This window comes from Primulina tabacum, chromosome 8 (genome assembly GCF_025594145.1).
Source record: "Primulina tabacum isolate GXHZ01 chromosome 8, ASM2559414v2, whole genome shotgun sequence".
Lineage (NCBI taxonomy): Eukaryota > Viridiplantae > Streptophyta > Magnoliopsida > Lamiales > Gesneriaceae > Primulina > Primulina tabacum.
In genome coordinates this window covers 29,768,908-29,782,624 of record NC_134557.1, presented here as the reverse complement: position 1 = coordinate 29,782,624, position 13,717 = coordinate 29,768,908, and the positions used below count along the sequence as shown (strand labels likewise).

The 13,717-nt window shown below is 37.0% G+C and overlaps 1 long non-coding RNA gene across 3 annotated transcripts; it reads right to left on the bottom strand.

Moving 5' to 3' along the window:
* Positions 1–7,868: 7,868 nt before the first annotated feature.
* On the bottom strand, positions 7,869–11,600 carry LOC142552491 (uncharacterized). Of its 3 annotated transcripts, none has more exons than XR_012821807.1 (5): positions 11,293–11,600; positions 9,701–9,932; positions 8,882–9,459; positions 8,688–8,786; positions 7,869–8,140 (listed from the first exon to the last, which is right to left on the bottom strand). It is a non-coding gene; the product is annotated as an uncharacterized LOC142552491 (long non-coding RNA). The 3 variants fall into 3 exon arrangements; XR_012821806.1 differs by having other exon boundaries at positions 8,882–9,446; XR_012821805.1 differs by having other exon boundaries at positions 8,882–9,932.
* Positions 11,601–13,717: the final 2,117 nt, after the last annotated feature.

Below are 13,717 nucleotides of genomic sequence, written 5' to 3'. Positions count from 1 at the left end.
CATTGTATCCATCATTTTCTCATCACACATGTCATTTATACTGATTTTATGTGTTTATGCATGTAAAGTCTTCGATCCAGCCCTATACATGGCGGATGAGTTTGATTTTCTCACGTTCATGCTATTTTTCTCGGTTGCTCACATTCTATGAATTTCAGGCGAGGGGCTGCTAATATGTTGATGCTAAGGAACGGGCTAGAGCTGGGTGGTAGTGTCATGGGGTTGGTGTAAGTTTCTGAAGAGTGCAGCGAAGGGTCAAGGGATGTATCAGCGAGAGTGTTCGCTGTCTTGGTATAGATCGTGGGATAGGATCGGGCTGGTGGTGCAAAGGCGATCCCAGATCTTAGACAGACCCTGATGGGTCTGAACCAAGGTCTGGAAATGCACAAACGCTGCTGGTCTCGTCCTAGAAGCCGCGAGGGAACTCATGAGCGATTTGGTTTCGGTTGTCGTTGTAAGGAGTGTAGCGGTTGGGTGCGCTGATGCATGGGGCTGGTGGCGTGAGTGCAGTAGGTCCAGGAGGGTCTTAGGGTGATCTAAGGGGGCCCGAACCATGGCTGGTGTTGTCGGGTAGAGTAGGGGCGTGAGTTTGAGGGGTTGAAGATAATAGTGTGCAGAATAGGAAGGGCCGAACCTTGAAGGGAGTTTCTGAAATTTTAGCCGCTAGTTTAGATGTCCAGGAAGATGTCAAGGTGGGGCTTGGAGTGGTTGAGGAGGGAATGGTCTTGTTAGGTGCTAGCTAGGGTCGAATTTTGGAGTATTAATTGCATTAGGGACCAAGCTTGTAATTTCTGCAATTTCCAGTAGCTTTCAAGGGGGAGACCGAGGAGCTTAGAAGTCTGGTTTTGAAGATTTTAGGACCATTATAGTGTTTTCAAGATATGATAAAAAGTTGGGAGAATTTCGGTTAAGTTTCGAGTCGGTTCGGGTTAAAACCGGGACTCCGATCCAAGTTTTAAAACGAATCGGTTCAGTTGTATTTTTGGCTCGAAATTACAACTAGGAATATTTTTAAAAATATTTTTGGACATTTTAAGGAGTTTGATAAGTTTCGGGTCAATTTTAGAGGTCCAGGGTTGAAACGATAATTTTTTGGTTTCTAGGGGCAAAATGGTCATTTTGCACCCGGGGTGAGATTTTGGTCCTAGCAGCGCCCTGAGCACAAATCATGATATTTTTAAATGTTCATGCATCACGTTTACGATTTTTACGCTATTATAATAATTATGGTGCATGCTTGGTTTAAAGGAATTAAGAGAGAAAAAGTGAGAAAGTGAAGAGCACTCCGTCTCCGCCGCGCAGCGTCGTTGTTTCGTTTGTTTTCTGTCAAAACAAACCAAGGCATGTATGTTTATATCTTCTTTCACTCTTCAATCAAGCCATATAGGTATTTTTAAATATCGCAAGTACATGATTTTAATGCAAGAAGATCGAAATTGTTCATATTTAATTCAGTTATTTAATTATATTACGTGCAAAAATACAAATTTTGAGATTTATGCGATATGGCTTGTGGTCACTTTACTATCATGATTAAATCCGGTCGCTAGTTACCGGTCCGACCGTCAGTTACCGGTTATGAGAGCAATACTAAGTCCTGTCGCCAGTTACCGGTCAGTTCAGTTGTTTCACCCAGTACTGTGGCAGTGGTCTGATCAGACGTACATTACTAAGTCCTGTCGCCAGTTACAGGCCCGGTCGCCAGTTACCGGTCAGTTCAGTTCAGGGACCACTTGCGTAGACAATAATCTCAACAGAAAATTTATGACATGCTATTTTATTACATGGCTCCAAGGAGCAAACATTTTCACTATGATTTTCAGTTGAGTTATGCACGTATTATAATTGCTCATGAAAAGTTATTTTCACATTATGCATCATGACATGATATTTTTATCCCATGCAAATTTTTACTATATTTACTCGTTATTTGCGATATATGCATGTTGAGTCTTTAGACTCACTAGACTTGATTGTTGTAGGTATCGATGATTGCCGGGGCCGAGGGCAGGGACCAGTGAGCTAGCTTGGGTCGACAGTAGTGGAACCCGAGGAACTCATTTACAGCACTTGCCATTTTTTTATGCTCAAACATTTTATCAGTTGTTGGATACTTTAACTTGTTATTTTGGCGAGTAATAATTTCTTCCGCTGCTATTTTGAACATTTAAACTTGATTTATCAGTTGATTTTGTGAATGAGGAAATTTTGATTATTTTAAAAAGAAAATTTTAATTTTTCCGCAAATTTTCAAACACGAATTTTCGTGCCATCATAGCCGTGAAGTAAAAGCATACTTTTTACTTTCTCAAAATAATTTAATTATTATACAATAATACCATTATATGCACACATACAAATATATAACTTAAAATACATTCATTTGATTCATAAATTGAAACGTCTGCTTATTCGTTTTCTTAAAATGTACTAGAAATTTTTTTTTTTTAACACTCAATTTTCGGCCATGTACCTTTCTCACTATGAAAATATAAAATATTTTCCCCTTTAAAATTAAACATTAACCAACTAGCATTTTAAAAACCAAGTGCAATAGTGATAAAATGAAATCGTCGCATATTTTACCAAACCTAAAAAGCAATAATTTGAAAAGAATAGTCCATACTAAACCTCTCAAAAATCTCTCAAATGCATAAATAAATAATCTTAAAAATCTTTAACTTAAGGTCATAAACTTAAATGCGGAAATAGAAGCGCTAGTCCTCGGGTTATGTGCACCAACAGTCCAGCAAAGTCACTCGTCAAGACCTCCAATATCATTGCTACTTATATCACTTGCATCAACACACCTAGTGAGTCTAAAGACTCAACACGTCCTACCTTTGATAACAAGTAATACGTAATACAGTCAACATATAACAGTGAAAAATATTTGTACTTAAAATATCATTTTCATTAAGATGCATAAACATAAATATTTTCGTAAACATTTTCATGATGCATAAAAACAGTTTCATAAAAACGTTTTCATATAAACATACACATATCCCATAAACATATTCATATTCATATCCATATTCGTGTCCATATTCATATTCATATTCATGTTCGTGTTCGTGTTTGTTGAATTCAGATCGTGATTGTGACTCGTATTCTTAAACGTATTGGGCGATGGATCCATCTACATGTAACCACAGTACTGGGCGACGGGGACACCAGCGACACTCTCACCCGTCAACTGGGGCTTGGCCAACGTATTAACATATTCGTATTCGTATCACGTATTCGTATTTGTATCACGTACTCGTATCCGTATCCAAGGAAACACGATCGTCGGACTCCCACTGGGACCATAACCCTCACGATATTTCCAACATATTCAGTAGTCACAATCCCTTCACATCATTCAACACGTTATCATTACTTAATAAAAACATGCATATAATATCATTTTTATTTTGAAACCAAGCATGCAACATATCTTTTAAATGTCCAATTTAAATCATAAAAATTCATAAACATTTTTAACAGATTAAAAATCCGTAAACATTTAAAATAAACGTGTTAACATCTTAAAAATTCATCAACATTTAAAATCGACATATTAACATATAAAAATTCATAAACATCCATAATCATAAAAATAATCATATTAGCATATAAAATAGCATTTAGGGCACTGCTATGACGTTTACTATTTTCTAGGTGTAAAAAGACCGTTTTACCCCTGGATGTAAAATTTCCCGTTTTAGACATTTTCTTAATTTCATTGACACTAACATGTCCCAAATAATTATTTAAGCTTACATGAATTTTCTCATATTTTTATTTAGCTTAATTCGAATAACTTTTAAATTAATCTTTAAATGTGACGTATTAATGCATTTTAATCCCGAATTATACCAAACCTTATTATAAAATTCTCAAATTTAGAACTTAGTCTTATAATAATTATTTAAGCTTAACCCTAATTTTTCATAATTTTATAAGCCTTAAAACTAGGCGTTTCAATTAACTCGTTAATTAGAGTTTCGCGCGGCGATTAAATTCCGAATAAATCCAAAACTCGTTATTTTAAATCCCAAATTTTAAACATAACCTTTTTATGATTTATTCTACCCTTCCAAGTCGTGAGCCACTCCCGTGGACCCTTGGATTTAAATTTAGCTTTATTATTTTCGTTTTGACACCTTATCGAACGCACCGAGCTATCTCCTAATTTACCCGAGCCACGCCCAAGCCGCCTCGAGTCAAAACCAAGCCAACCCATCTAGGGACACTACTGAGCAAGCCCAGCCCCAAAACATGACTCTAACCCGCTCAAATTCTTGCTGGAAGTCGACCCATGTTTCTGCATGTGTGTGTGTGTAGTTTCCTTGAACCATTGAACTCCTATCTAGGCTAGGACTCCTCCCAACCCTTAACCACCGAACCCACCTAACCCTGACCATCCCTGGACCACGCCCAGACCAAGCCCAGACCAACCCAACCACCAGAACTCACGCACGCAGCACTGAAACAAGACAGCAACATCACGCGCAGCACTTGCTGCCATGCATATCTAACGTCTTCCTGAACCAGCCGCCAACCAAGCCCCCACAGCCCCTGCCCAGGCCCTTAAGCACCCTCCTAGGACCCTGAAGAGTCGACCTAGCCCAGCCCAAGCCCCCTGGCCGAGCCCCTTTTCCCTGCACAAACTTCTGAAACCTGCGCAGGATGCTTACCAACACTCGGGTGGGAGTCCTTGTCAACAAGGACTCCTCCCAGCCCACTTAGCTCGAGTCCTAGCGTGGCTAGGACTCTTCCCTTGACTCCCTCATGACCTTGGCTAGCCCTGGACAGAAGCCATGACCAAGCCGAGCCATGGAACCCATAACTGAACCCCCTTGTTTCCCTTGACAGCAAGTTACTTACAGATTGTGTCCAGGTTCGTGTGTGGTGTTTAGGTGATGTTTTAGCAGTCTTAGTTCATGTAGAACAATGCTTAATCAATACTTACATCATGGCAGCCCTCAAACGATACCAAAAACATGAATTTGGGAATCAAAACATTGCTCGAAAGTTCATGGTATATACAAAAACGAAAATACCAATAGATGACACTTGTTTTTCCATGTTTTCATGCATAAAAAAAATAATATAGTGTGATGATGTTTTGAAGGAAGGAATAGGCGTGCCTTTGCGTTATCAACGCACAATTAATCGTTGACGAGGACGAAGAACGGACAAGACCTTGGCTTGAATTCTCCTTAGCTTCCTCCGAAAATTTCTTCCAAATAAGGTGTTGTGTGTGTCGTGTATATGGTGTGAAATTTCAGAATTGTGGGCGTGACATTTAATAGGGTTTGGGGGGATTTTTAACATATTATATAGTAAATAATTCACTAATTAAGGCTTAGGCCTATTAAGCATAGTTTAGGCCTATTAGTCTCAATTAGGATTTAATTAGAATATTAAAATAGTTTTGGTAAAAATAGTCTGTGAATTAAATAGCCGGGTTGCCAAAAAGTTCGTATTTTTGTTGAAAAATACCAACCCCGATAAAATATACGTTCCGGCGTATTAAATCACCTCAAAACCCCTCATTTTCAAAAATAAGAAAAACCCACAATCATATTTTAAATAATTAAATACAATTATTTAATAAAAACATTTTTCATTATTCAGTCATCGGTCTCCGTTCTTTGATCGCAACTTGATTAATCCTTAAAAATACAATTTTTATGCATAATGACAATAAAATCCTATTTAACATATAATCATGCATATCACATAATCAATTAAGCAGTTAAAATAATTTAATTAACCATTTTTCAGAATTCCTAGATTTGCATGTCGTTGGATTACGTCGTCTTAATTTTGGAACCTTACAATTCCTCCCCCCCTTAAATAAAATTTCGTCCTCGAAATTCACTTATACCTGCTAACCCTAAGTTTAGATTCTAATATCCCAAAATCCATGCTTCCGTTGCTTTATTCTGGTCAATCTGAAGTTCTAAAATGTTCTTATGTTTTCTTGATCCCAATTAATTTCTAAAAACCAATTTAACATTTCATGCAATAGTAAGCAATATAAAAATGTTAAATGACTAGGTTACCCGCAATAAACGTAGTGTCTGCTCCCTTTTCAGCTTCTCTAGCATTCATAACATATGCTCGTCCCATAGTAGGTGCACTCTTCTTTGGGCAATCAACGGCCTTGTGCCCTTCTTCCTTGCATATGAAGCACTTAGTAGTACCCCACACACATGGTCCATAGTGTAGTCGATTGCACTTCTTGCATGGTTGTCCCTCTGCGGGTTTTGGAGGTCCTGGCTTTTGGTTTTGACCTTGGGACTTTTGGGGCCCTTGAGGTCTAGGAGGACCCGTATAAGGCTTCTTGTTAGGCTGATTATTATTTTGATGTTGTTGCCTCTTACGTTGTAACTCAAACTCGATGTCTTTCAAAGATTGCTCAGCCTGATATGCATCGGTAACGGCTGTAGCATAATCCACAGGACGCATCATCATAACCTTATCCCGAACGGTAGGTCGAAGGTCATCCATGAAATGTCTAAGCTTTTCTTCCGCATCCCTGGCAATAAGGGGTACAAAATGACAACCCCTATAAAATTTCTTCACAAACTCAGCAATAGATGAGTCTCCCTGACGGAGGCTCATAAACTCTCTCTTCAGTCGTCCTCTAACATCAGCAGTAAAATACTTCTCATAGAATATCGTCTTGAATTGAGCCCAAGTAAGAGTAGCAAGGTCAACACCGTGCTTGGCTCCTTCCCACCATAAGGAAGCGTCATCTCTAAGTAGATAAGTGGTACACCTCACACGGTCAGCATCTCCCATGTTCAGATAGCGAAAGTGTACCTCGAGTGACCGAATCCAACCCTCAACAATGAAAGGATCGGTAGTACCAGAAAATTCCTTCGGCCCTAGCTTCCGGAACTGATCATAAATATCATGACGTGGCCTAGGTGGCTGCTGCTGCTGCATCTGCTGTAACTGCTGCTGTAACTGTTGCTGCTGTAACTGCTGCTGCTGAATCTGCTGCTCGAAAAGGCGAGCCATCACCTCAAGAGCAAGTGTAGCAGCATCGGGTGGTGGTCCATTTCCTTGATTGTTCACACTGTTCTCTACTCGGTTCTCATTACTAGGGGCACGTCTAGGAGGCATCTTATCTGAACGTTTTCCAAATTCTAACGTAACCAACATGCATTTAAATCTAGGTTTTCTAATCGTGTGACATATCCTAATTGATTTTAGCAATTTAAGCATGCAAATCATATATACTCCAAAAAGCTAGTAAACATGTAGCGTAAACATATTATCCATGTAATTATGCAGTTAACATCATAAAATCATATAAAGCATGTAAACTTACAAATTTGAGGCTTGACGACTGATCTTCCCGACGCTGATGGTGGCACAACCCTTCACAGGACCTTTGCTCTGATACTAACTGAAACGTCTGCTTATTCGTTTTCTTAAAATGTACATGTGAGGCCCGGGGCCGAAGAGGGCGAGGGGTGATCGCCGGTGCCATCAGTTGCACGGACAATGAGCGGCTCCTGGCAGGCTTCTAGGTGGAGGGAACATGAATGAACTGATCCCACATCGGAATGAGAGGGATTCCGCGACTGTTCAATGTAATGGGCTGTACAGTTGAAGAAGGCTTAAAAGATTTAATTGGTACTACTCATATCACGAAGGTGCATCTTCTTTTCGGTAGCTCATCACATAAGAACTCCGAAGCTAAGCGTGCTTGACTTGGGGCAATTTTGGGATGGGTGTCCTCCTGGAAAGTTTCCCAGGATGCGTGTGAGTGATGACATAAGCACGCTGGAAAGACTCGTCATGGTACAGTGAGGACAGTCGTCGAATTTCGGGCGTTACATAAATTATCCATTTAAAAATAATAAAAATCCACGTATCCCCAAGTATATATACTAATCCACAAGTATAACCCAAAAAAATATCCACAAGTACGTATAGCCCAAAAATATATGAACAAGTATATCCACAAAACCAAAAGTGTATATATATCCACAAGTATGTCCTAAAATGCACAATGATGCACATGATCCATTTAAACACCTACATAAGAGTAGACGAATTCGATCCATTCACTTCTGCCTTCATCATATTGAGATTGATTGTAATATTGGTTCTTGATTGATCCTGCAAACTGAAATGTAAAAAGTACAAGATGCATTAGATTAATAATATCATTCATCCATAAAAATGACAATATCCACAAATGAGAATGCATTATTCGGAGCCAGTTTCAGGATATATTTTAGCTTAATTTTTAGGAGATTTCACACTTCAAACTATACGACAATTCTAGATTCTGAAATCAAGATACTGAAATCTATATATATTAATTCTAGCTTCTAAAGGAAAATCTTTGTAAGTTTATAATAAGAAACTGATATCAACAAAGAAACAATTGGGCATACATCATACACACAAATCTCACAAATAAAAACTAAATCAGATGCATATAAACAACAAAGCTAAGCATATCATAAACAACAAAATAAAGGGCAAAACAACATATCAATTATTATAAAATGCATATATATCCCAACGGAAACAAATTATCCCAATCATTAATTCTAATAGAACAAATTCCAGTATTAATAATTATATAGATTTCATGTGCACATATCCCAATGACAGCAGTTTATCTCGATAATAAACCAGAGCATATCATAAAAAAGAAACTTAACCATCTTCTCCAACTGTAAATTTTCAGATTCAACTATCTTTTTCATGTACCTCATCACACAATATCAACATTCAACAGAACCACTTTGTTTTAGATTACCCTATATATAATGAAATTGAAAAGTTAAAACAATAATCACAATCCAAATAATAAGAACTATCCATTCATATCTTCATACGTAGGCACAATTCATACCGTCAATTGTTTAAAACACGGTATTTGAGAAATATCCTTCGAGGCATTGCACATTTTGACCCCAGTACATTTTAAAAAATAAAAAATTATCCTTTTTTTTTCATATTTATACGTGAATGCATTAAAAATCAACATAATCTACTATTTACTTGATCCCTATAGTTTTCCATGCATCGTCTCGGTTTCTGTTAGCCGTAGAGTCAAACTGTATGTAAAAAACTTAAAAAAACCGGAGCATGCTGCAAACTCTCACTTAAATTGTGGTTCAAGGGCACAACACAAAGTGAAAATCCCCTAAAGATTTTTGAGAGCTCATTTGTAACTTATAAATCACAAGTTCATCCCAGCTAAACACACAAAGAATTCACAATCCATTGCAAAAATAAAATTAAAGTAGTTCCCACAAACTTATTACCAGACCACTGTTGGAGGTGTGAAAAGACACCAAAACACAATAAAAATAATAAACTTCATTTCAAATCGAAGATCCATAGCTATAGTACAACCTCAGAGTTCCATCTCATTGACTTTGGAAAAGATATTTTGCCAAGCATCCCAGGTAGACCTTTAGATAAAACCTGTTCAAGACAGAAAGTAGAATCGAATTTCAGGTTATCATGAGAAACAAAATGTAAAAGTAAACTTGTGGACTAACGATAAAGTAGTACAAGTGTTGGCAAAAAAACTTATGAACGGAATCTCAATAACAAACTAGCAGCCAGCTTGAGCTGTACGTACTTCAATATAATGCTATGAAACCAAGGTCATGCTTAATGGTGAGGAATTCGAGAAGGGTAAAAGTATGTCCTGAGTTCTTACAGTCATGTCAAGACTCAAGCATATAACACCACAGAAAGAGTTCAAATGGCATATTCTTTTTTCTTTTTCTGCTAATTTATTTTTCTCATTCTACTTGGAGAGATTGCATCCTTTAAGTCAATAAGATGCCTCTGCAGCATCAGAACACAAGCACAAAAAGGGTTTTAATGGGCCACCTCCAAAGCAAGGCGTGAAGGCTCCTCCGCAAGAACATAAATGTACTCTGCCTTTCCTGTGATAAATTACAAATAAACATCATTGAAGGATTTTCAGAAAAAATATTAAGATCATAATTCAAATATACACATGGAAAAGACGACAAGTCTCCTGGAGAAAGTGTAAAGGACCAAACAACAGCACTTCACTACTCTGAAAGCAAAAATGACCAACGGTAACAATTGCAAAAAAGCACCAATTTAATTATCACTGAGGTAGCATTGGGATTATATGATTTTTCTCGAATAATCACTAGAAGAAAAACGCTAAAAGACAACGAATTTTTATTCGTTGTCTTTTAGGGTGAACAACTGATGTTGTAGCCACTGTTGTTAAAAACCCGACCAACGACAACGGATAAAAACCGTTCCGTTGTCTTAGGTAACAAAGACAACAGTTTTGCAACGTTTAAAAAACGTTGTGTTTTGTAAGCTACAATAACGGTTTTGAAACGCTTAAAAAACGTTGTGTTATATGAGCTACTACAACGCTTTTGCAACAAATTAAAAAAATTGTTTTTTTTAGTTACAACAACAGTTTAACAACGGATATACAAAAAAATATGGAAATCTTCAAAGTATACTAGTATGCAATGAGGATGGAGATTATTGACTGTTGGCTTTTCTGTTTAACGTGTTCATTAATTCTTCACAATTCTATTGAAATAAAGTATAACAAATAACTTGTACTACTCATGGTGGTCTATGTTGGGATTCTGGTACAGTTTTTACTGTTAAAATGTTCCTAACGTGGATAACAAATCTTGTGAAAATCCCATCCAAGAAACGTCTTCTGCCCTAATAGAGCTCTGTGCGAATTATACCCTAACAACACTTTGTTTTCTTAATAAAAAAACAACTCAGAATGCACAGATTAGAGCTCTGTGCGGATTATCCCTTAATGAAAATAGGCCATGATGCTAGAGCGCCTTAAGATGAATCATACAAAGAAGGCAAAAATAAAGATTTTACTGCAATCAAGGCAACGAATAATTCCAGCTAATCATCTTTCACACAAATACAAATAATTTCTTTATTAATTCTATGAGACAAGAAATCGGGTAATATAGCATAAGATTAAATAAAAGGGCAAGAAAGTTATCAATGACCATGGAAGACGGAGAATGAACAAGTGGAGTTAAAATCAAAACAAGGGCCACCAAACTAGTATCTTCGGCTGAAGGGGGAGTTGAACCAATTTCCAATGAAACATCAATAATAGTGGTAGGAGTACGCATGTTGTTCAGTTCCCGTGATGTAGATAAACAATAAAGGAATTCCCTATAATGGCACATAGAAGGATTACAACTAACCCAAGATGCATATATTTAGCTACAAGAGAAAAGGAAAATAAAAGAGAAGAAATGAGGAGCAAACCGGCTGGAGTATACTAGCCGCTCGGAAGGCAGAGAAACGGGCTGAATCAGCGTATTCTACGAACGAAATGGATGGACAAAACGATATGGCGGCAGCGACATGGTTGCACTAGTGGGTAATCCGTCTAGGGAGTCGAGATATGGAGCCAGATGACATTCGGGAGGACAAATTGAGGCATCCTGATGCACAATAGTGGCAACAACTAGGGGATACACGATGAAAGGGCGAAGCAATGACAACCGATTGTTGTGAGACGACGACTGTGACCAGGGGGTTAGGGCACTGAGTGTCAGCGTCGTGAATGATCAATTGTGAATGTTAAAAGAGAATGGAGATATGGAAAGAATGAGGATCTCCATCGATTAAAAGATCATTTAATTGAAATTAATTAAAATTATGATTTATTTTTTTATTTCAATAAATATAAATTTTAAATTTTTTTACTTCATCAAAACTATTCTTTCGAAGTAAAATTTTACAAAAAATTAGAAGTGAATCCCGTATTTTTTAAATTGTAAAGAAAAAAAATAATGTTTTACTTCGCCGGTGTTATTACCGAAGTTGATTGGTATATATAACTTCATAATTAATAATCATCGAAATAACTAGTGGCGAAGTAAAAATCAAAAATTCTACTAGTGATTTTATGGATTCAAGAATAAGACAAAAGGTGAAAAAAAAACTAGGACGATCAACTTTTAATATCCTATTGCTTCAGAATTCCAAAAGAACTTCTTGGACGTTCTTGAACATCTTGGAGTTTAATGGTGGATATGGAGCCATAAATTTTGATGACACTGAAATGACTATGTCAATGTTGAAATATCAAGTATACGTGATTGCGGCTTGAACAAAAGTGAGTTCAAATTAAAATTCAGTTACCCAACACATATTTGTGATCATATTCTTGATCCGATATATTTAAGAATTGAAATGTGTCTGTTGACCTATCTATTGTTTTGTGATCTGTCATGTCTAGAGAACGAAGTTAGTCGACATCGGCGTAGTTTTGCAATCACACAATCGAAAATAACAAGCCTCGTGATACAATATAAACCAAAACCAGTTTATATCATAAATTTGAATGAAATAACATGGTCTTTACAACATAATAACTTAAAACGATAGAAATAGTGCTGAACATTTTACAACTTAAATAAAATGTATACTTAAACTAGTGTTCTCGTGAATCTCGATGCCCAAAACTGGTCTGACTCATCTTCCTCGATCTGTTCTTCAGGCTTATCTGGGAGAGTAAAGTAAAAGATAAGTGATATGATCTTCACTCAGCAAGTTTGGGCCGTTCGAGCACATACATAACAAATATATTTTGAATTTCGAAAAATACCATGCTTAACATGATTCATATCAACATATTTTTTTGATCTAGGCACTGAGATTCTTCTACTTTCCATGGTTATTGATATCAGTCCCTACTTTTTAATTCTCTAAGAGGGCGACTCTAAGAGGGCGATTCAGTATAACATCTACAATCACAATGTGTACGGGTCATAAACATGTCATATTGGGATTCACACCCATATCTAATTGAATCCTCACAGTGCCAACACATCAAACATACGATAATCGTATTAAGAAGGGGGTAGAAGAAGAATTGCACTCGACCAATTTTTAAAAACAAAAAACAAAAATGCATAAACGAAATTCATGGTTTTAAAGCAAGCACACTTACCTCAGATATGGATGAACAAAAACGTGGGAGGGGTTCTGTGTACTGGAAATTTTGATTTTTCCTTGGATCTGGATTACAGCAGAGCTTCGCTACTCGACAGAACTTGGGAATCCAAAAATTCAAAAACTTGAGAGCACTTTGAGAGCAATCTCTTGAAATCATAGCTGAAATTTTTGTGTGAATTTTTCAATGGCCTAGAGGGATATTTATAGGTGATGGGTGAAAAATCATATCGTAATTCGTTTGATATTTTTCCATAATTTTGAAATAATCCTTCCATAATTCGAGATGCTCATTCCCTAAATAATAACATGGCAATTTTCGAAAAAAACATGCCCACCAAGCATTGAATTTTCGAAATTGCGCCTTGGAGTGGGCGGTTGAATGTAAACTGTTTTCTTGTACAGATTCATAATGTATTTGGACTGTATTGCAAATTTTATATATTCCTTATTGAAAAAGTTGTATTGAATGCAATATTTCGTTCCAATTAGATTGATATACAACCATGAATTTAGAATTTACTGTGTTTTTGAAGTAGCCATCTATGCTCTTCTCTACTCCTCGAGTAAATCAGAATACCATCTATAAAGACTATGATAAACTGATCCAGATACGACTGAAATACTCGATTCATGGGATCCATGAAGATCGCTGCCGCATTGGTCAACTAGAATGGAATCACCATAAACTCGTAATGCCCATATCGAGTTCTAAAAGTCGTCTTATGAA